At 42.9% G+C, this 23,360-nt stretch overlaps 1 long non-coding RNA gene across 1 annotated transcript in view; it reads left to right on the top strand.

Moving 5' to 3' along the window:
* Positions 1–10,878: 10,878 nt before the first annotated feature.
* Positions 10,879–23,360, top strand: part of LOC111545760 — a 27,950-nt gene continuing 15,468 nt past the window's right edge. Inside the window, exon 1 of the long non-coding RNA XR_002732536.1 lies at positions 10,879–10,973. This is a non-coding gene — a long non-coding RNA (uncharacterized LOC111545760). The remainder of the gene's footprint in view (positions 10,974–23,360) is intronic.

Here is a 23,360-nt window from a genome sequence, read left to right as displayed (position 1 = left end):
ATACCCAAAACATGTGAGAAACTCAATAGCAAGAAAATAAATAACCTGATTAAAAAATGAGCCAAGGACCTGAGCAGACATTTCTCAAATGAAGACACACAAATAGCCAACAGACATATAAACAATGCTTAGTATCACAAATCATCAGGCAAAGTCAAGTTAATACCACAATGAGATGTCACCTTACACCTGTTAGAGTGACTATTTTCAAAAATATGAAAGATAACAAATATTGGTGAGGGTGTGGAGAAAAGAGAACCTTTGTAAACTGCTGGTGAGGATGTAGATTAGTACAGCTAGTACGGAAAAGAGTATGAAGGTTCCTCAAAAAACTAAAAATAGAACTATTATATGATCCAGCAATCCCAATTCTAGGTGTATATCCAAAGGAACTGAAATCAGTGTGTTGAAGAGATATTTGCCCTCTCAGGTTCATTGTGGCACTATTCGCAATAACTAAGATACGAAATCAACCTAAGTGTCCATCTACAGATGAATGGATAAAGAAAGTATAGTATATATTCAAAATGGAACAACTATTCAGCCTTAATAAAGAAGGAACTTCTATCATTTATGACAACCTGGATGAATATGGAAGGCATTATTGCTAAGAGAGTAGACAATCCCTTCATTCTAAATTCTGTAAGTCTATAAATAGAGCTTAGGACCGAATTTCTGGTTGGCACCCATGGTGGTACCTGAACTCCCTCAGAACTTTTCACAAAAACCACCATTTAGCCAGCTCCACCTCCTGCTGTGTTTGTGCAATTGCTCTTTGGGGCCAAGGGCAGGGTCTAACATGTATTCCCATTAAATATCTTCTTGTTACATTCATCTTTTCACTTCAACTTGTCAAGAGGAGTTTAAAACATGATTCTGTCATCAAAATAGTAGCTATAATTTGCTCATAGATTGGATGAGATTGCCCTTTTTGTTTTTGTCAATGTCAGGATTCTTAACCTTTTTCTTTCCTAGCAACTGAGGGATACGATACTCTTCCTTCAATAACACTGGCTGATTACTCAAGACATTGGGGTGAGGGGATTGAGAAGCAAGACTACCTAAATATTCGGTTGCAAGGCATGCATAAAGTGAAGCTCATCCCCTTTCTCCCCGGATTCGTGCTCATAGTTTTCTGATTAGCTTCTTAGAATGGCTGATTGACGCTATACTCATAATTATGTTGAAAATACAATGGCACATTATGAATCACTTCACTCCAGGTTGGCCTCCGCCTGATCATTTGAAAAATAATCTACTCACTATTTGAAAAATATGTCTCTGTGTGTGTGTGTGGTGTGAGTGTGTGTATATATAAAGATACATATGTGTGTGTGTATATATATATCTCTCTCTGTGTGTGTATGTATAATCACTCGTAATTAATCTTCTTGGCTAGTAGGTTATCACGGGACAACTTGTTAAATGCCTTGTTAAGATCTACATACACACCCAGCTCCTGATCCAAAGTTCTTTCATGTACAAGTCAGAATTCAGAACATTTGAAATTCAGTGATTTTGAAATTTAGAATTCAAATACAGAAGATATTCAGACTTGGAAAGAGGCTAGACCTTAACATAGCGCTCTGTCACAGCACTGCACGGAGCTCTCTCTCACAACCAAAGCAGCATGTGTAGGCAATTTTGTAACTTCAACATAATGGCACGGATTTTCATATTGGAGGTATTTTACCTTAGGTACACATTTCCTCAAGTCTTTTTCTGGCTTGGTTTATTACCTCTATTTCTTTTAGTCAATTATATGTTAGCCTTTTTCATTTCCTCTGAAAAGTCAATAAAAACATAATTAGAGAAAAGTTGGGGTAGAAAAGGCTATCATCCATTTCATTGTCTGGGTTGCTTAAGAAGTGTTTATTTGTGGACCGGGAATTTCTTATTTGCATTGGCCCTGCCTTTGTGTATATATCCACTGCTTAGCAAAATCCTCTTCCTGAGCTGGTGAGCCTGGAGGCCTGGAAATGAAGGCCCCTGGCAGACTTGAAACAGGTGGCCTTAACTGCCCCAAATTAACCCTTTCAGGCAGTGGGTTTCTTCTCTGCTCTCACCAGGGCAGGCAGCAGTATTTATCAGATGTCCACATGAAAAACAGGTGTTAGATGATGATTCAATATTTTAAAATATTTCACATATGCTTTTGGAAAAACAATAACAACAAAAACACCCAAGAAGGAAGTTTGTTAATCGGAACGAAGTTTGTTAATACTTGGAAATATTTCTGTATTATCTACTGCATTTAAAACAACTACATTTAAAACAGACTGGGCCCAAATCCTGGAAGGAAGTTGCAAACCTGTGGATGATGTGTTCAGTTGTATAAAATGCCCTTGAGGAACTTAAAATCTAGTCAAGAAAATTATATTTTTTAAAAAAATGTGTTTTCTGTTTATAAAGATGACTTATGTTTGTTTTAAGAAATTTGGAAAATATATAAAAATGTAAGAAAGAAAATTCATATCACCTACATTCCACCACCAATAATCACTATTAACATTTGGTGTAACTTTTAAAAGAAATGTGTATGTGTTTAAATTCCTTTTTGCAAAGCTGAGATTATATTATACACATTTAAATGTGCCCTTTCACCTACTATAGTTGTAACATCTCCCAAAGTCACTAAGTATTATTTAAATCTATCTTATGGATAGGAAGTATTCCATCATTTGGATGCACAATAGTTAATTTAGCAAATCTTTTTTAGGAATTATGTTGATTGAAACCATTGGCTATTACAAGTAACACTGAAGTATATATCTTTGTAAATACATTTTTATGTGCATCAATAAGTATTTCTCTAGAAGAATTCCCTAGATGTTGATTTAATGGTCTGAAAAATATAAATATAATATAGGGTTTTAAAAATAGTTGGATGCAGTGGCTCATGACTATAATCCAAGCACTTTGGGAGGTGGAGGTGGGAAAATTGCTTGAGCCCAGGAGTTCCAGGCTGCAGAGGGCTATGATGGTGCCACTGCACTCCAGCCTGTGCAACAGAGTGAGACATCGTCTCAAAAAATAATAATAGTAATAATAATAATAATAATAAATACACATGTCCAAATTCTGTTCAAAATGCTGTAGGAATTTACACACACACCAATGATGAATGAGGACACCCATTTGCTTTAACCTTGGACATTTTCATTTGACAATTCGGTAGCTAAAAATAATACCTTATTCTAATTTTTGTCTCTTTGCTTCCTACAGAAGTTGAACATGTTCTCTTGTTTATGGATCATCTCTATTTCTTCTTGGTTTGCAAATCGTGTTTTCATGTGTTTAGCCCCTTGTTCTTCTGGAGTTTCATAGTTTTCTTAATGATTCTAAAAGGTCTGTACATACTAATACTATTGTCCTTTGTGTGTCATGTATATTGCAAATATTTCACCTGATTTGTCTATATCTTTAAAATTTTTTTAAGCTTACAGATGTTTTTAAATTTTTATGTAATCAGTACTATCAAGTATTTTTCTATAGGATTCCTCTCCCCTTTTATGTTAGCAGTAACTTTGCCACAGTAAGATTAGCTGTTTGAATTTACATTTTTATCTTGTTCTGTTATTCTTTCTCATTCTCTCTCAAACATGTAACTCTTTAGTCTATTTGCAATTTAGTGTATGATACATAGAGTAAAATTTGGCTTTGTCTTCATTCCAAGTGATTCACCCAGTTTGCCGTCATCATTCTTAATTTTCCCTCCAGCCAGTTTGAAATAGCATCTTAATCACATGTTAAATTATTGCATAGACTTAGGCATGTGTTTTTGTTTTTCTTTTCTGTTCCACTCATCTGCCAGTTTGCTAAAATCATTCTGTTTTATTTTTTGCAGCCAAATAACATATTCTAATATCTGACCTTAGGAGCCCATTCTTTCACAATTCTTGCCTTTCAGAATTTCTTGTTTGGTCTTCTGTCTGGTCTTCTAAATACACTTTTAAATCATTTTGTTAAAATATCCACCCCCCTTTTTTGAGACAGCATTTTGCTCTGTTGCCCAGGCTGGAATGCAGTGGTGCAATCATGGGCCACTGCAGCCTCGACCTCCCAGGTTCAAGGAATTCTCCTGCCTCAGCCTCCCGAGTAGCTCGGACCACAGGTGCACGCCACCATGCCTGGCTAGTTAGTTTTGTATTTTTTTTAGAGAAAGAGTTTTGCAATGTTGCCCAGGCTAATCTCAAACTCCTGGGCTCAAGTGATCTACCCTCCTTTGCCTCCTAAAGTGCCGAGATGACAGGTATAAGCTACCGCACCCAGTCAAAATATCTCATTTGTAATGGCATTGAAACATCATTAATTACATTTTAAATTAACTTGGAAAAAATTGATCTCTTTAAAACTTTGAGAACCTTCCAGAAGAAACTGACAGAAGACATACATCTATTTTCACTTGTGCTGCTCCCTTCACTGGGGCATTACTGAGGGTAAAGCACTAGAAAAGTTAGAGGCCACAGCAATTCAGATGACAGAAAGGGAATTCAAAGAACATGAAATTGCAACAAATCCCTGGAGGATGGACAAGGGGTGGAAGCTGCAGCCTGCACTTTTTGTGAGGGACAGCCCAGAGAACCCCTAGACTAGGAGAAGGCAGACGTCTCAGAGGGTGGAGTAACAATGGGGCTGAAAGCAGGACATTCATTGAAATTCTGTATGTGGAACAGAATAACTCCTCTGTCCTTTCCAAAAGTCCACAGGGAGAAAAGCCCAAGGCCAGACATTCATGCCAAGGAAAAATGGGAGGTTCCTTCTTGTCTAATTGCATAAATTGTCTGGGAAAACCAGTGTGGTCATATGGGTTCTAGAAACGTCTTTTTAAAATTTAAGTTCTGTTTTCCTGCAGTGAATCTTTTCCACAGGTTATCATCTTGATGTCTCTTTTGAGGGTTATATTCTACTTCTTAGTTGCAGAATCCTTTCCTTGGCTAAATATTAGTGTTTGGTTTTCCCCATGAACAGGTGGGTGAATTCCCTCCATTGGCTTACTCTCAGAATCCCCCTCTCATATCTTCCTTATGAGAGATGGTTGATATAAATGTATATGATTATCAACTCTTACTTTTTCTAGTAAGAGTTTCTGTTGATGTCTCCTCCAAGGCTGCTCTCTGACTAATGTGAGGGAAGGTAGGAAGCCGTTTTTCTTCAGGTTGGCTCTGTTGTCTACCAAATGTCTGGTACAGATGCCAATAACACAGTCCCTGTGGTTCTGTCATGTAGATAACATCTATGCCCAGATTACAGTCCTGATTTCATCATGTTTCATGGGGGCATAGAAAGCAGACTGTCAGACATGTGGGTTTATCTCTTCTTACCTGGCAGTGTGAGTGAGATCATCACTTTTTTATTTTTGAATATATGCAAATTATGTGAGAATTTCCGCCTGAGTGGGAAAGGTCGCCGTGAGTTGGAATGGTCACAGGAAATTACAGAATAAATTATATCTGAGTGAGGACTTGAAGGATCAATAAGATTCAAATTGAGGGGGTAGATTTTGGAGGAGGTTCCAGTCTCAGGCACAAGCACAGAGATACAATGCACAAGGTTTATTTGTCATGAAGAGAAACACCTTGCTCATATGGAGTATTCATGGTAGATTTCTTTTGAAAGATAGATAGGGACCAGATAGTCAAGAGTCCTGGGCACCAAAAAAAGTGAATTTATGTTCTATAAATCATAACAAGCAGGCCGGGCATGGCGGCTCACCCCTGTAATCCCAGCACTTTGACAGGCTGAGGTGGGTGGATCACTTGAGGTCAGGAGTTCGAGACCAGCCTGGCCAACATGGTGAAACCACGTCTCTACTAAAAATACAAAAATTAGCTGGGTGTGGTGGCAGACACCTATAGTCCCAGTTACTATAGGTAAGGAGGCTGAGGCAGGAGAATTGCTTGAATCTGGGAGGTGGAGGTTGCAGTGAGCAGAGATCGTGCCACTGCATTCCACCCCAGGCAACAGAATGAGACTCTGTCTCAAAAAAAAAAAAAAAAAAAAAAATTATAACAAGCAGAAATTTCATATGCCAAAAGATGTGTTCCACAAGGATTGAGGCAACCCCCAAAGAGAAGAATCTGTCTTCCTAGTGCTAAGGACAACCAGCCAGCTCAGGGTACCAGGGAGGCACCTACCTGTAGAAGAGCTGGTCCCTGCACATTATGGTCTCCATGGTCAACTCCATCAATAATCATCTAAGCCAGTACCACAAACACAGAGAGCAAGGCAAAGAGAGCAAAGACCTTTTAGACAAAGGACACAGCACTGAAGAGTATACAATGGATGAAGGAGACTGCTGTGCCTTGGCTCTCAAGAATTCAATCACTGGTTTGGAGAAGTGGATATGGCTTCAAGAGCATCCTGGGGCATGTTAGAAGGAGCAGGAAGAAGGGCAGATGGCAAACATAGATATCCACTTCAGAGGAGGAAGGAGAGGAAACCATGGAAGAAAATGTGGCTGTGCCCAGGCACGTGATCCAATGTCACAAGATTTCTAAGATTCCACAGCTAGTTTTGAAGCCAGGAACAATTACTCAAGGAAGTGATGCAGCAACCTGGTGTCATGAGTCAATCAGGCCCACTTTAGCCCTCAGGCCTTGGCTCATGTTCAGTGTAAGTGGAAACATGAGAGGCTCGTACTACGATTTCAGTTTGCCTTTTTTTAGTTTATTGAGTCCAACGTTAAAGCCGAAATCACAAAGTAAAAATAATAGTCACATTCAAAAGGATCATTTTCTTGTTTCCCTGTACTAGAAAACCGACCTTTAGCATGTACCCAGTTAAAACAAGGGCTTTTTCTTTTCTCTTTTTATTTATTTATTTATTTATTGAGACAGAGTTTCGCTCTTGTTGCCCAGGCTGGAGTGCAAAGGTGCAATCTCAGCTAACCACAATCTCTGCCTCCCAGGTTCAAGCGATTCTCCTGCCTCAACCTCCCAAGTGGCTGGGATTACAGGCACATGCACCACCCACCACGCCCAGCTAATTTTGCATTTTTAGTAGAGACGGGGTTTCTCCATGTTTGTCAGGCTGGTCTCGAACTCCTGACCTCAGGTGGTCCACTTGCCTCAGCCTCCCAAAGTGCTGGGATTACAGGCGTGAGCCACTGCACCCAGCCTTTCTTTTTTTTAAAAAAGAAGAATGACTGGTGTTCTTCATATCATATACATAATATATACTTATTATGGAAAAAACAGTTGAATACAAATTATATTATTTTATCATACCCAAAGATTAGCCTATTGTTATATTCTTTAATCTTTATACATATATATGCATGTGTGTATACATATATAGAGATAAACATATAAAATATAAAAATACATAAACGTGAATATATACACATGTACATTTATATGTGTGTATATATATACACATACATTTGTATGTGTATATATAAACACTATAAAAATAGGATTCTACTGCCCATTCTGTTTAGTAACCTTAAGCAGTGTAAATTCAAAGATGCCAAGATTTTGTCTCTTTTTTTGCAACAATAATAAAAACAAACAGAATGTGATTTTCTAAAATCCCTTTTCTGCAGAGATAATCATAAATATTCGTTAAACTATATCAGTAACTGGGGGTGAGAGAGGTGAGTGAATACAGTCCTTTGTAGGGAGTGGGCTTTACATTTCACCTTCACTGACTTGCCCAGCCTTACAGAAAGCCATGCAAGTATTTCATATGTCCACAGCTATGAGTCGGAAACCATTTGTCATCAGAACCGAGGAAGAAGAATGAGGTGAACAGGGTGGGCCTAATACAGGTACTGTAGGGATTATCCATTCCCGGAAGGGAGAGGGCAACAAACTCATTGTCACCTCGGATACAGTCATGCATTGCCTCAGAGAAAGGCATCATTAGGTGATGTGCAAACATCATGGATTGCACTTACACAAACCTAGATGGTATAGCCTACTATACATGTAGGCTCTATGGTATAGCTTATTGCTCCTAGACTACAAACCCATACAGCATGTGACTGTACTGAATACTGTAGGCATTTGTAACACAATGGTAAGCATTTGTGAATCTAAACACAGAAAAAATACAGTAAAAATACCACATTATGGAACCACCATCATATCTGCAGTCTGTTATTAACCAAAATGTCATTATGCAGCACATGACTGTTTTTAAAGAACAAATGAGTCACTTAGGAAAGAACACATGAATCTTTTTTCATAATTACTCCCCATCACGGGTTCATTTTCCAATTCACTAGCTGTACTTTGAACACATTCATTCAACAAATGGCAGACACAATGTTCTAGGTGCCGTTCTGGGTGCTGGTGACAGTGCAACAAAGCAGAAAACTCCCACCCTCTTGGAGCTTACCTTCTAGTAGGGGGAGGCAAAGCAGAAATAAATACATGGTATGTCAGATAGTAAGAATAATGAGGAAAATAAAGTAGGGAAAGGGATTGGGGCTGTCTGTGATAAGGGGTGAGATTTTAAACACTGGAGGTGAGAAAAGGCCTTACTGAGAATGTGAGCTTGAGCAAAGACCCAAAGAAAGTGAGGGAGTGGGTCGTGTGGCTAACTGGCCAGTGACATTGCATGCAGTAAATAGCAAGTGCAGAAGGCCCAAGGCAGGGCGTGCTCGGAGTATCCAAGTGATGTAAGGGAGCATCCAACTCAGAAAGGCCGTCAGTGTGTTAGTACCCGAGAGAGAAGAGAGGAAATCAGAGAAGATGAGACTAGCCGAGAACAGAGGAGCCAGTCTGGGTAGGGTCTTGTAAGCTCCTGAGTGATTTGGGAAAACACTGAAAAGATTTTGGACAAGAGGGCGCTATGATCTGAGTTAGGGTCACTCTGGGAGCTGTTTTCAGACTGCAGTACCTGTAAACATAGATGGAAGGACCCCAGAAATAGGGACGTCGAGCCTGGAGATGGCAATCATAATCAGGGAGAGGAGCCATTGGGGAAGCTGAATCTCCAGGGACAAGAGCAGGACCCATCGAGTGCAGTCTCCTTTACCCACGCGGTAATTCTCCTACACCACCAACCTTGGTTTGGACTCTTGGCAGCTGCGCGTAACGTGGGCTCTCAGTCAGGCTTGTGGATAAATGGAAGAAGAAAGAAAAAACAAAAAGAATCCTGCTGATGGAGGCTGCTGGTCATGATAGTGTTGCGCAGGCCTGGAAGGGAGACAGGTTGCAAACCCAGGCTCCCTGTGCGGTGGGAAGAACAGCCTGCAGAGCTCCCATGTAGGGGAGAGCAAAGCCCTTGACCCCACATGGGCCCGGGTGCCTGTTCTGATCATCTCCCCAACATGCATGCTTCATTCTGTCATCTGGACCCCTGGGGACATCCTCTTGGCTGCTCATTATGGTTTTACTTCTTTTTAATTCAGCTTCAGAGCTGTAAGGAGAGTCATGGTATAATTAATGAGTTGAGCTTTTAGTTTTTGTCCCAGCTGCCAAGGCTACCTATGTAAAGATGCTTTTGCAGTTTTTTTCTATTGTTAAATATTGGTTTACTCTTCAAATTTTCCCCACTTTCCAGTATCTATAGACTATACTTATGTATGCCCTTTAGGGTTTGCCATCTGTTGAAAAGCAAGTACAGATGAGGAAGGAGAGGAAGCAAAGATCAGCTAGGGCACGTTGTGGTTGGAAAATATGCCAGCTGTGTTTCAATTCTAAATTTACTACAGGTTCATTGCAGAATCCAAGTCACCTTTCTGTAAAATGGAGAAATAGTATCTTCTAATCTAACACAGAGAGATCCCATAAACACCCAGAGAGTAGTCGCTGCCTTCCTGTTATGAAGGCTATGTTTTCTACACTACAGGTCATCTATCTCTAAGGGCTTCTGGTGGGCCCATAAGACTGTCCAAGAAACTATGATAGAGCCAAAAACACTTTCTACCAGTGTCCCCACTGTAGTCAAACGATGGTCACAACATTTACTTACTGGTGAAGACTGCAACTTCCAGATTGCAACTGACTGCTGGTCTGTGGCATGACATATATATATATCATCAGTCGGGCACGGTGACTCATGCCTGTAATCCCAGCACTTTGGGAGGCCGAGGTGGGCCTCCCAAATATATATATATATATATATTACTTTTGAGATGGAGTCTCGCTCTGTCACCCAGGCTGGAGCACAGTGGTGCAATCTTGGCTCACTGCAGCCTCCACCTCCCAGATTCAAGTGATTCTCCTGCCTCGGCCACCCGAGTAGCTGGGATTACAGGCGCCTGCCACCAGGCCCAGCTAACTTTTTGTATTTTTAGTACAGATGGGGTTTCACCATGTTGTCCAGGCTGGTCTCCAACTCCTGACCTCAGGTGATCTGCCCACTTTGGCCTCCCAAAGTACTGGGATTACAGGCATGAGCCACTGTGTCCAACTGATGACTAGTATTTTTATGTGTTCTTAAACAGATCTGTATTAATTTGCTATGGCTGGCACAACAAAATTCCACAGACTAGGTGGCTTCAACAACAGAAAATATATTTACTCACTGTTCCAGTCGCTGGAAGTCCAAGATCAAGGAGTTCACAGGACTGGTACCTGCTGAGGACTCTCTCCTTGTCTTATAGATGGCTGCCTTCTCAGTGTGTCCTCCAAAGGTCTTTATTCTGCATACAACCATGTCTGTGACCAAATCTCCTCTTCTTATAAGAACACCAGTCATGTTGGATTAGGGCCCACTCTAAATAGTTTATTTCAACTTAACTCTTTAAAGACTGATATGGTTTGGTTTTGTGTCATCTCCCAAATCTCATGTCGAATTGTAATTCCCAGTGTTGGAGGTGGGGCCTGGTGGGAGGTGATTGGATCATGGGGGTGATTTCTAATACTGTTTGAAAGTGTAAAGCACCTCCCCACTTCTCTCTCTCTCTCTCCCCCCTGCTCTGCCATGGGAAGATGTACCTGCTTTCCCTTCACCTTCCACCATGACTGTACATTTCCTGAGGCCTCTCTAGCCACGCTTTCCATACAGCCTGCTGAACTGTGAGTTAATTAAATCTCTTTGTTTCATAAGTTACCCAGTCTCAGGTAGTTCTTTATAGCAAAGTGAGAATGGACTAATACAAAGATCTTATCTCCATATACAACTATATTCTGAGATAACTAGAGGTTAGGACTTCAACATATGAATTTTGGGAGGATAGAACTCAGCCCATGATGAGATCTAATTGTCTATTTGACAAGCACCTGCTGAGTACTTGCTATGAGCTAGGCAGTTAGCCTAGCTGGTCAGGGCATAATCAAAACCATACTGATTATGTTAATGAGCCAGTTGGCATAACCCTCCCCAAGGACAGGCAAGAGAGTATAGCAGAAGTGGAGTAATGCTTCCATCATTCTTGCTGAAGCAGCCCCAAGCACTTGTGGTAGGTGCACCAGGAGATCATTTTCAGCAATAAGAAAGACATGCTCCAGTTGGGAGACTGCTGTTAGACACAGCGGGCTAACCCAGGACTATAGTGTCCAGAGATGAAGGCTTCCTCTTTGAGCCACTGTAGGAGGCACAGTCCACTGGTGTTGGACTCAGAATAGACTTGGGGAATATGGGCTTATAGGTCTTAAAGTGAAGGGGCCATATGAATACTTGGAAGATGTTAAGTGATGACATGAGTCAGTGCTTGGAATGACTCAGCCATGGCCATATGACTAGCAGCTGTTGACCAAGTGTTATGGGAAGGTGAATGGAGGCAGGGGGATCAATGTCTGACAGTTGAGGGTAAAAGACAGGACAGCCCAGACATTCGGTGGTGGATGAGAGGAATACCTAACTCCAAAGCAGAAGCCCATGAACACATTGAAACAACACTGGACACGGTCATGGGTTTTATTTTTATATGCCTTAAACCTTTCATATTTATTATGTGATCTTATCCTCCCAAAAAACTTGTTGAGTAAGTAGGGCAGGTATTACTAATCCTATAAGTTAAATAAGGCAATAAGGCCCAGGTTAGTCAAATGAGTGGCTAAGACCACACACTACATTAAATCAAAAGCTGTTTCCTGACTCCCATTCCTGAGTTCATTCAACTTTCAGCGCTGAGACTGGTTGTGGGATTTGTCAGCAGTGATTTTTAGAAAAACTCATGCAGTACTTTTCAGCTTTGTGAGAGAAGGTGTTTTGGCTGGGTCTGAGCCCTGCCCAGCTGCTTGTCATATGTCAAGAGTCATAATGCAGGGGTGAACCAAAGGCACCCCTTGTCCTTGAATATGCTAAGTGGTCATTAACTAGAATGGTTTTTGAAGGGAGACTTATGCTTGAGTCATGGCAAGGCAAAAGGAAGCCTTCGTCCCTCCCTCCCTTCCTTTCTTGTCTAGAGCTTAAAGGCAATGTCAAGCAGCCTACTCTCTATTCTGTTTCACCTGGGCCACCTCCTTGGCCTTCCTTGGCTCCTAGACTCAAAGTCTCTCCCAAGCAAAAGATGCACCAACATTTCCAATCTAACTCCGAAGTCCTAAGGCTGCTTCCTCTGGGAAGCCCTTCTTGAGCCCCCAGACCTGAGGCAGCGGTCTATCCCTTCTGCTCCATAAACCCTAGCACTGTCATGGCACCAGAAGCTTTGACTGGCAATTGCCCATTGGCCTTTCTGGGTTTCCTACGAGACTGTGCTTCTCATGGACAAAGACTAGTCCTTCTGGATCACAAATTTACTCCCAGGGTGACTACAGTGATCCAGGATACTCCCTTGAAGGAATGGAAAGAGGAAACAAAAGAGTGAGGTTTTACAAGATCTTCACTCCTGCCTCCCCCAAATTCCACTCTAGCTGTAGGTTGTCAGAAGAAAGAAGTAAGGGAGTGGTGATCATTCTTTGCTGAAGCTGATCTATGGTGGTTCCATTATGGTTACAATTCTCAAGAAACTTGGACAGAAAGGGTGTGTGGAGAGAGGCAAATAAGGGCCACCACAAAGATCACTTTCTTGGAAGGAAAGGAAGGTGGAAACCAGAGGGATCCTTTCTCTGACCTTGGAGGATAAGTGAGGAAATGGAATTCCAGTGGAATGGTGGTAACAGCTATTGATCATGACAGAAGCTAAAAGGGTTGGGTCATGTCTGCCATGGCTCATCTTGGCAGTTGCACTCGGATATGGCCTGCACTATTCAGAATCTGAGTTTGGACTCTGAACCATTATAAAAAGCCTGGATGAACCAAATATAAACATGCAGAATGCAAATTCCAAGAAATAAAAAAAGTGATGATGTTTATTAAAACCCCAAGGCAAATAGTATTTAAAGAGGACACTGATATACACAGGACTGCTGTCACTTCCTCACTCTAAAATAGAGCCTGTTCTAGCTCATCTCACACATGACTATTATGTAGAACAAGCCATAAAATATGACTATAAAGCACTTTGCACACATAAAATGCTATGGCAAATAGCATTTTGGCAAATCCTTACTACTACTTTCCATCATTTAATATCTGAAAATAAATGTCTACCAATCATAATAATTTTATGTGACTTTGATGGGTGCTGGCTGTTACCAAACATAGAAGTAGAAAATGGGCTATCTGTGGAAGGCACAGTTTTACCTTGTAGGTAAAACTGCCTTGCTAGAATACACTTATTTGTGTCCTTCATATTGAAAACAAAAAATGTTTGCCTGTCTGGAAGATTCTGAAGGTAGATAAAATGCTTTACTTGACATTTCCCCCCAGACCCTATCACATAGTAGGTAATTATTATAATATGTTCATTGAATGAATTAATGATTGCATGAGTTGATGATTCAAGATAAACTAAGGGTACAAGCTTCTAGGTAGAATGGGAGCCATCAAACACTGTCCCTAACCCGGACACAGACGTTGCTTTATGACTGGAGTAGGATCATTGGCATTGTTAGGGAACTGGTCCAAGTTATTTCTATATTATGCATTTCTTCAGAGGTTAGGACTGTCAGGTTTAAATCTTTTCCTCTCATGCACTATAAAAACTGTTTTTATTTTGCATTCGTGACTCAGTTAGCCATATTCTTGGAAAGTGTTGGCACTATTTCATTGTTCAGATTAGGATCCTCTTCACTTTGTTCCTCACCCAAAACAAAACAAAAACAAAAACCACCACGGTTCATACTCTGAACATCAAACTCTTCGTCTCTAAAGAGTAGGGGCTGGTCCAAATGCCTCCTTTCAACTTAAGACTCCATGATTTTGTGAGGACACCTCAGTCTATTGCCTGCCAATGGAATAGATTTATTTTAAGAAGAAAACAGGTTGGGGAAGGAGCTGCTGGGCAGCTTCAGCCATTTAATACTGTGCTTGACAATATAATTCACCTTGTGCTCCTTCCTGAATCACAGCCTCCAATATGCTGCATGCCCCTGACAGCTGGGGCACCATTTGCTGAGTTGAGGCAAGATATGCATTTTGCAACCACTCTATCTCACCCACGCAGGAAACCATTCACCTTCTGGCTGACCTAGCAACCAAATCATAAGCTCAACAGAGAAGCCGGGTGTGATGTGGAAGCTTAGAGGGGGAAAGAACCAGATTGCTTTATGCAGGGTTATTGTCCAGATTTATTTATGGCCCTTAAGTTAGACCCCCTCCACATGCTGTTGGCTGAGAAAGAGAGGGCTGCTATTTAGCAGTAGGATGATTTTTTGAAAAAATCCTTGAAATGATTACATATTCCCAAAATTCAGCTTATAACTGTTTGACAAAACATAATACCTGTATGTGTGGTCACTAACTACAATGATCTGGGGCATGAGGCAGGATGTGGACACACCACACACTCCTACTGAGATTACAGTCAGGAGCTAGGCATTGCTCTTCATTTTGAGTTTAAAATAAAAAAGACAAGACTGACAAATGAAATATTAATATGGAGCACCCGCCAACAGGTTCATAAAAATTAAGTACTCCTTTTGCCTTTTGCCTCCTCTGCATGGTTTCTCTTTTTGGAATCAAACCAGCTCTCCTTGTCATTATCCAATCGATACAGCTGATGGCAATCCTGGGCACTTGGAAATGATGTCCATGTGCTCTCCAGCAGCTGCCATCCATCTCTTGCTTTTCCTTAATTTCTGCTGACAAGCATGTTTGCTCCCACAAAAGGCTTAGATTTGTAGGATAAGAGCATTGGGATTGTGTCCATTTGACCTAAATTTGGGGATGTGGTGACATTTTGATGAGACTTGCTCATAGTAAATCTTAATTGATAGGACTAAAGCAAAACCTGAATCATTGAATGTTGACTGGCTCCATCTGTGTTGGGAAATACAGGTACAGAGTGGAGCATTCGAAGACTGCAGCTCTCTGATGTGTGTGTTTATTGGAAAACAGTGTGGAGAAGAGAATGGTTATAATAGTAAGCTATAACAGTAAGCAGCCAAGAAAGGAGAGTGTTGACAGAGGAAGGAGGTAGGTGAAGGAGATACTAGGCTTCCCCACTTTATCAGTTCTCTCCTTTCCCATGCAGAGCAAGAGACATCATTGTGACTTGGTTCCTTAGATGTACTTCTGTATGCTCTCCTACACTGCAGAGACATCCAAATGTCTTCAGCTGATTAAAGTCAATAGGTAAGTTTGGGGCCAGGTGCAGTGGCTCATGCCTCTAATCCCAGCATTTTGGGAGGCAGAGGCCAGAGGGTCACTTGAGGCCAAGACTTTGGGACCAGCTTGGGCAACATAGTGAAACCCCGTCTTTGCGAAAAAAACAAAACAAAACAAAAAAAAACAACTAGCTTGGCATGGTGGTGTGTGCCTGTGATGCTAGCTACTTGGGAGGCTGAGGTGGGATGATCACTTGAGCCCAGGAGGTTGAGGCTGCAGGGTGCCATGACTGCACCACTGCACTCCAGTCTGGGTGACAGAGCAAGACCTCATCTCTAAAAAAATTTTTTTTAATTTAAAGAAACAGGTAAGTTTGAGGTGTCAGGTCGTTAGCATCACACATGGTGCAGTAATTAACGAAGGTGACTTGTGAGCTGCAGGGTCCATCATGAGGCCCTTCTTGTGAGACTTGGTCAGCCACAGGCTCTCCCAGTGGGATGTGCTGAAGCCCCTCTCCACCCTGTCCCTGCCCTCCCAAACAATGAGAGTGCTGCTGGGCCATATGCAAGATGCCCTGAATGGTAACATCTGACATCATGTGCTGTCCTGGGCACCAAGGAGGTGCCTTGATGGTGTGTCCATCAGATCGGAGTCTTCCTTCAGCTATTTGACTGGATTTCTCTTCCAATTCCAACTTCACACTATTCATTTTCCCACTGGGCTTGAAGGTCTGTTTCGCACCCTGGGCAATTCGATGGGGACTGACAACCAGCCTGGTCCCACCCTGCCTGACCCATTCTCCTGGGGGAGCATAGTCCCTGAGATGACTGAGACTCGGTGTTTATCTCCACTTTGATGCTATTTCTACTTCATCCTGTGCCTCTAATGACCAAAACAGTCAAGTAGACAGAGTCCTACTTGATCCAGCCTCATGAGAAAAAGACTTCATTCTTCTTCAAATGTCTTGAGGACACATGTGTCAACTATCTGAGGTCCTTGAAAGAGAGTCTAAATTCAGGTATGGGATATATCATGGTGATCAAGTTAATCTGCCTAATTTCTCTTCTCCACATGTCAGCAGATAATAACAGGATATAAGTAAGGAAGACACTTGAAGGTTTTTAAGAGGACAGTGTATGTTTCAGACATGGCCTCTCAGCTGTGGCAGGGGAGAGGTGTGAGGTAAAGGATAAAGGACAAGGCTTGGGAAGGTACAGATGGAGACAGAGGGTCCTGAAACACAAAGTGAGAAGCCAGGCTATTCCATTGCCCTTTTTACCCCTTCCCTGCTGGGGCACAGCATCACAGGGCAGGGTACAGTGCAATTCTGACACCAACTACCGTAGTTGGTGCAGATTTTCCTGGTTGAAAGCACAGGCCCCCCAAAAACCCCCACCCTTCAGACCCCAGCCACAAGCCCTGGGGTTTCCAGGCCACCCACACATGATTGAAATACAAGCTACATGATCAATCTTGTCTGCAGCCTTCCCCACTTCCCCAACCCCTCTAAGCATATGATTGGCGTTTCTGGCCTGGATAGTCCCTACCCTGAAACTGTCAAGGGCACAGTCACCTCACCTCATCAGCATGAACTCAGGCCTGGCCTCAGGGGCCCACCGTGAGTACCAAAGACACTCCTATCGCTCAGAACATTCCAAGGGTTTAGAAATTCCCACCCAGGAACTCAGGCAAAGACCAGCCACATTCTTTACTGTAGAACGTCTGCCTTTCTCCTCTCTGCAAAGCCAGATGGGCTGTGAAGCAATCAGCTTCAACCAGCGGCTCTCATCCCTCACCAGTTACAAATGGGCTTCCTTTTGCAAAACTGGAATTGAGACTTAAAAACAGAGGCCAAGTCACATTTTGTTTTACAAACTTGCTTTACCATGGGATTTCTTTTAGCTTAAACTCCCCAAGGCATCTAAAATCTAATAATAACTGTGCTGCATTTGTGTGCTTGCCGAGAGACCGTTCTGCACATGGAGAGCACAGTTCCAGTCCCAGCTTGTGGTTTCTTGGCAGCGGGACCTTGTAGGGGCTGCCTTAGGGTGTGTGGCCCTGGGAAAATATTTTTACAGGGTCTCATCTCTATACAGAAATTTGAGTTACCTTAAAATCATGGTGTCAGCAGCATTCTAGTGCCTCACACAATCTCATGAAAGGATACTTGCTGGCTGGCAGGCATGATCTGCTCGGTGGGACACCCTCTTGGGTCTGGGTCCAACTGAGGACCCTGGGACAACCCCACAGGTGCAGGTCTTGAAGCTTCTTGGGTAGCTGGTCACCCCAGTGAAATGGGGTAAATGGAGTATTAGAGACACATGAAGACCAAGGCCCCCAGGGGTCCCACACTCCTCAGGGATGGGAGGGCCTAAGGCATGGAGCACAGCAGCCCCACCTCCACAAGTTCCTTGAGCTTGCCAGGGTGTCAGGATGTTTCTGGACATTGGACAAATTCCTTAATCTCTGTTTGTCTCTTTCCTCATCTTTTGAACAGAGGTTACAATAGCAATAACTCAGGGTTAATGGAAGGACAGAACCAAAGTAGAGCCTGGCGTAAAATAAGTGCTTTTTTAAGGTGTTAATTCTGATTCTGTTTCATGGGTTTTTTTTGTTTTTTTGTTTGTTTGTTTTTTTGAGTCTTGCTCTGTCACCAGGCTGGAGTGCAGTGGAACGATCTCGGCTCACTGCAACCTCCACCTCCTGGGTTCAAGTGACTCCTCTGCCTCAGCCTCCCTAGTAGCTGGGACTACAGGTGCATGCCACCATGTTTTATGGGTTTTTTAAAAAATTAAATGTTAACCTTTAATCCACACAACTCTCTAAATAACTTCCTGTTTTAATTCACATTTCACTGATGAGGAAATTGGGATTTTTAGAAAATTAAAGTAATGTGTCCAAGGTCACACATATATCTGGTAAGTGTCTGAGTCAGAATTTGAGCCCAGTTAAGTCTGACTCTAACGCCTGATTATTTTATGATATGCTCCCCTATCCCTCAATTGCTCAAAAGTCAAATTTATGTTATCTTTAAAAAAATCATGGCTAATGCATACAAAGGCACGTTTGTGTGGCCTGATATCAGCATGGGGGTATTCTTTCTGGAGTGCAAGCTGCAGATAACTTTGGCTGCTAGAGGACCTTCTAGAAGCAGGAGCTGTGTGGCAGAATAAAGCCTATAATGCCAGCTTATTAGCAAGTATGTGAACACCAAGAAAGTGACACTATAATTATTTCTCAACCCAGCACCCAGCGCCACAACCTGCCTTCCTTTAGGGACTAACAGAACTTCATCCAACCTTCCCTGTAGGCTCCACCAAGCACTGGAGGTTCCTCTGTTCCTGCAATCCCCTGCGGGATGTTTGAACATCCTATTCTTCAGCCTTGGCTTTGGGAGTGTGGCATTTACAAAGGAGCTCCCAGCCAAGCTTAGGTATGGGGAGGAATCACTTAGCAGCCTGCCTATGAACAGAGTTAAAAAGGGCATAGATAATTCCAGGAGCAGCCTGAAGGCAGTTTCAGCAGAAGAAGGGCACATTAAGATATAGAAGAGAACAATAGTTAGAAGTTAGAGGAATCCACAAAAGTGAAAGAAGTCGTTGAAGTTGGGAAGAACCCATTAGGCTTGGGCCCTTGGGCACAGCTAAGAATATCTGAGCCAGGTACAAATTCCAAGCCACATACTTAGAGATTTGGAGCAGAAAAGCTAAGAAAGGCAGGGAAAAGAAGTCGCTTCTACAGCAACCAGAAGAAAGTTACCCAACCAGGGAACCTCCCTGTTAGAACTATTCCAGTTATACCAATGTCAAGGACATCGCCAGTGAGTTCAGAAATTGAGTAGCCAAGGAAATATCTAGAACCTCTAGAAAACTGAGGTTCTAGATCAGTGAAACTGGAAGCACCTCAGTTGTGATTCTGACATAGGTAGGAAGGGATGAAAAAGACATATTTTTGTGACTTTGTGAGTCTGTGCCGAACAAAAGTTTCAAATGATTTCACAAAGCAAAATGATTCCTCTTCTGAAAACTGAATGTGAGAACCACCACCAACATCCACCTATGCAAACCTTCAGGTGATTGAGCCATGTCAGGATAAGTATAATCTGGCATTTTTATCTTTGATTTGGAGGTGGTCATAAAGACCTTTTCAAAGAGGTAGGAAATGAGGCCGGTGATAGCAGCTGTGAATGGGAAATGTCAGGATACCAGAGATAGTGCAAATGAAACAGAATTGAGCCAAGAGCTGCGGCAGGTAATTTCAAAAGCGTAAGGTCATCCAGTCTCGCTCCATGGGGGTGTGAACTTTTCAGCAACCAGAGACTTTGCAGCTCACACTTCCTGGGGAATTAGTCAAGGTCATATGGGCCGCCTGGAGGTAAAAAGGCTGATCACTAAATCTCCTTGCTCCTAACAGGACCCACTTCTACCCCCCAAACACTGGGCTCTCTCACCATGCAAGGCCTCCATTCATGGAGTTGACTGAGAAGGCAAATAATTTATGCTCAGTGTTTAGTCATTTAAAGCATTGCTTTCCTATCCCCGGAAATATCTTTGTTGCTGCTGTTGTTTTTGTTAATAATAGTAATTAGATACAAAAAACAATGAATGTATCAAGAGGGGATGTGAGGGAGCCTTCCCTCTTCCTTCAACCCCCACTGAGTTCTAGTGCTAATCACTCTGGGTTTAAAGCCAGGAAGCTCAACTTCTAGCCTCTGCCACTTACGACACCGTGTGATCTTCAACAAGTCATGTCGCCTCTCGGGGGCTCAGTTTTCTCATCTAGAATGAGGAGGAGAGGATGGTTTCCAAATATCTGCTTCAAAAATCTTCTAAATTCTATGAGCTGCCTGTGAGTGAAAGCCAGACCTGTTAGCATGTCTTGGGTCTAATTCCACAGAGCAGCCCAGGGGGTGTGCAGTGCCTTGGCCAATGTCTACTAGGTCTACAACCCGTTCTCCCTGACAGTGAGACAGGAAAGCCAGTGGGAAATGTTACAGAGCCCACCAGGCTGGCCTGGATTGCATGAGACTGTGGTCAGAAGCGAGGATTTCAGACATGGTCATTGACGTGAGCAAATTTTTGCCTTCTCTACTCATTGAGATAAAGGCAACAGGAAAAGAATGGCCATGCACCCTGGGAGGCAGCCCAGCTCCACATGGGCCCACTGGAATATTTGCTGGCCTATTTGGAAGTTAGAGAGGAAAGATTATGAAAGTAAATACTATTTAAAATTTTTTCTTTTTCTTTTTCTTTTTCTTTTTTTTTTTTCTGAGACGGAGTCTGGCTCTGTCGCCCAGGCTGGAGTGCAGTGACATGATCTCAGCTCACTGCAAGCTCTGCCTCCCGGGTTCACGCCATTCTCCTACCTCAGCCTCCCGAGTAGCTGGGACTACAGGTGCCCACCACCACGCCCGGCTAATTTTTTTGTATTTTTAGTAGAGACGGGGTTTCACCATGTTAGCCAGGATGGTCTCGATCTCCTGACCTCATGATTTGCCCACCTCGGCCTCTTGAAGTGCTGGGATTACAGGTGTGAACCACCGCACCCAGCCTAAAAATTGTTCTTTCAAACAAAGCCTAGTCCTCTCCCCAGCACTTATTTTTTATTGTTATTATTATTATTATTTTTGACAGCTCTGGTGACCACAGATTCCATGCCAGGAGTCGTTTTGCTCAAGAAGTACTTTCCTGGTCCATATTAGGTTTTTCATAACAGTCGATGATGAAAAGTCTTGACAGCTGCTGTTTGCATTGTAGGTGGGGACAGGTGAGTTGACATGGAGTTGTTTGTGCTTCTTTTGTGCAAACATTGAATAACAGTTACCTTCAGTTGAACTTTACCGGGTCAAGTAATTCCACTTTAATAAAACCTAACTCAGGCTTCCCATTAAAACAGAGGTGAAGAACTAGGGGCACCTTGAGCTAAGGAGGAGAGAGGCCTAAAGTTGGTTTTACTGGCACCCAAGAAACCATCATTCTTCCTTTCTTGAGCTCAAAGCACTTGTTTTTGCCCACTAATTAATTACTAGGAGGTGATTTAAACCTGTGGTCATGCCTACTAGGTATAAGGCTTCTGACACAAGACAGATTCAGTAATCAGTGCCTGGCATTTCCGGTTGAAAAGGGCCCATCCCAAAATTAGTTATAGGATACCTCTCAAGGCGTCCATGAGAGATCCAGGCAGCATCTCCGAGGAGAGCATTCAATCTAACCTTAGGGCAGGGGAAGGGCCTTATTTGGTGATATTGTGCTTTGTCCCCGTGACGAGTCATCTCTTTTTCTCTGCTAATTTATTTCTGCTCTAGGTGAAATCCTCCAGTATGTGGCCCTTCCGGGAGGACCTTCCTGTTTGGCACGCACAGCCAATGAGCTGTGAAGCACTTGCAGAGCTCAAAATAGAAAGTCTGCAAGCACACTGCTCCCCAGGGCCTAGTCTGTGCCTGCTTGCTCAGATGCTAGGGGAGTGGGGCTAGGAGGGCCGGCTCCTCAGAGAAGGCCAGGCACCTCTCAGGGCTGGGCCTTGGCGCAGACGGAATATGATTGCTAAGTCACCACCCTCATAGTTCTAGAAATCATTTCAGATCTCTGCCAAATGCAACATTGTCACTGAGCCCTGGATTCCCGCCCCAATCTAATATCAAGAAAAAGTTGATTGCTTTCTAAGATTAAACAAGCTAAACACCCAAATTTTAGGATTTCTGAGGGTATGAAAGGTACTTGGCTATTATCGCCATCAGAGAGAGCTATTAAGAGGAAAGAAGGGGAAGAGCTTTGAACAAACAAACAAAAGCCTTTCTCCTGCTCTGCTAATCCACCTTGAGATATGACTCATGTTGGGTTGCCTTGGTAACCATGACATCAGAAGAGGGACTGTGTGTGTACGTGTGTGTCGGTGGGGAATCCTTTCACACGTCCATCCTGTGCCTCACCCTGTGAGTGCCGTGAGCTGACCCCGCCTGCACAGACATCGCCCTTTTGCACCTGGAATCATTTTGCTGTTGCAGGATCTCACCACGGGCTGCTTGTCATTGATCATTTTCTTGGGGTGAGCAGTTTTGATGGACAGGGTGTCTGTCAGTGGCCCATGGGCACCCAGAGTATGATCAGAGGCTCTGCTAGCCTCCTCCTCCGTCCCCTCCCCAGCTTTCCTGATGGGGTCTGTGGTTTGTCTTCATCAAACGAAGACTGCTGCAGCCCCAGGGTGGTTTTAGTTTTGGGGAAGTCTGGTCTGTCCTCCCAGGCTGTGAGTCTGGCCCTGTATAATGACAACCAGGTGGGCACATTGAATCAGAATTAGAAAAAGCATCACCAGCTGGGGAAGGGGGTGTAGACTGTGTGGGTCCCTAGCCTGCCTTTTTTATCTCTAAGTCCAAAGAGAAACTCCTCTAATCCCTGGTTTGCTCTGGAATGCCAGCTGCAGAGAAACAGCCACAACAGTCACTTGTAAAGAGAGGCCCTTTCTTTGAAGCGGCATTTGCAGCCATGGCTAAACATTCAGGTGAAATCACATTACAGCAAATCCTTTCAGGCCGAAGTGCCTCAGCAGAGCTATTCTATCTCCTGGGAGGACTTTGGGATTCAGCGAATACTCTGTGATGAATGATCCTGCGCAGTGATCATTTTATGTGGTTCTAGTCCAGTAACTGTTACCCATACTGTGAAAAGCTCTGTAAAATGAGATCTGTCTGAGAATAACTTGTATCCAAGAAGTGGTGTTATTAAAGGGAAATATGGGGACCAGGCACGGTGGCTCACGCCTGTAATCCCAGCACTTTGAGAGGCTGAGGCAGGCGGATCATAAGGTCAGGAGATTGAGACCATCCTGGCTAACACTATGAAATCCCACCTCTACTAAAATGACAAAAAATTATC

The sequence above is a fragment of the Piliocolobus tephrosceles genome, chromosome 7 (genome assembly GCF_002776525.5).
Source record: "Piliocolobus tephrosceles isolate RC106 chromosome 7, ASM277652v3, whole genome shotgun sequence".
In the NCBI taxonomy this organism is placed as follows: domain Eukaryota; kingdom Metazoa; phylum Chordata; class Mammalia; order Primates; family Cercopithecidae; genus Piliocolobus; species Piliocolobus tephrosceles.
Note: the sequence above shows the minus strand (reverse complement) of the source record. Positions and strands in the feature narration are given on the sequence as shown.